This window comes from Capsella rubella, unplaced genomic scaffold, assembly GCF_000375325.1.
Source record: "Capsella rubella cultivar Monte Gargano unplaced genomic scaffold, Caprub1_0 scaffold_8, whole genome shotgun sequence".
In the NCBI taxonomy this organism is placed as follows: Eukaryota; Viridiplantae; Streptophyta; class Magnoliopsida; order Brassicales; family Brassicaceae; genus Capsella; species Capsella rubella.
In genome coordinates, this window is record NW_006238916.1 from 3,791,489 (window position 1) to 3,792,490 (window position 1,002).

The 1,002-nt window shown below is 39.4% G+C and overlaps 1 pseudogene; it reads left to right on the top strand.

Moving 5' to 3' along the window:
- The window catches only part of LOC111830500, a 39,611-nt pseudogene that overhangs the window by 30,570 nt on the left and 8,039 nt on the right, over nucleotides 1–1,002 (top strand).

A 1,002-nucleotide genomic window follows, 5' to 3' on the forward strand; every position in this document is an offset into this window, starting at 1 on the left:
TAATCACATTCTTATTTGTGATAAAGAGTTTGATTATCTTAAAAGATTGTTTATCTATTCCTATCGCACATTTGATGTGGTTTCTCTAGTCCTTGTAAAAACAAAAGTAAGACAGGTTAAAGATTCAAAGTCAAGGATGATTAAAGATTTTGCTAATCAAATCGACTATGGACCAAGGGAAGAAATGAACCAAGGATATCATGTATTCTTACGGTTTGAATCATCAACCAAGGAACATGGAAAAGTTGCCAAAGCTTATTCGATGTTCAAGAAGGAGCCACCGGATTTAAAAACCTTCTCGTCTAAATTTTTTGTGATAACAAGAATTGAAGCGACTTCGATGCAGACCAAGAAACTAATTGCTTATTTCAGGATGATCTTCGAAGTTGGAGAACAAGTGCGAATTCACTTGATGAAGGAAATATTCTTGGCCGAGCGGAGTAGCAAGTTGAAGTCAAGGATTGATGGACCATTCACCATCACAAAACGAATCAATGATATTTCCTATCAAATTGATATTCGAGGTAAGTACAATATAAGATCGAGCAGTAACGTTTCTAATCTATCTCCTTTTATTGTAGACAAAACGGATTTGAGGACAAATCCTTTTCAAGACGGAGGGCATGATATGACTATGGTCGAGCAAGACCCGGAGCTCGAAGTGGAGGAAGCCATTGACAAGGAGCAACAAGAAGACAAGGAGCAGCACGTAGCGGAGGAACATCTCAAAGCGGAGGAAGCACTAGACGTCCCGGAAGATCCTCCGAAAAGATCAAGGCTTAAGGAGCTCAACCCATCAACCAATGGAAGACTTAGGGAGCTAGACAAGAAGCAAGAAGACGTGGCTCAAGTCTCCTCAATAATCATCACGACTCAAAAGGTTCGGTAAAGGGTTAAGTGTTGCTTATGCACTCTTTTTCCCTTGTCAAGTTTTGTCCCATTGGGTTTTCTTGACAAGGTTTTTAATGACGCCTAAGTAACACTTTCTAAGCCTTTTATCAA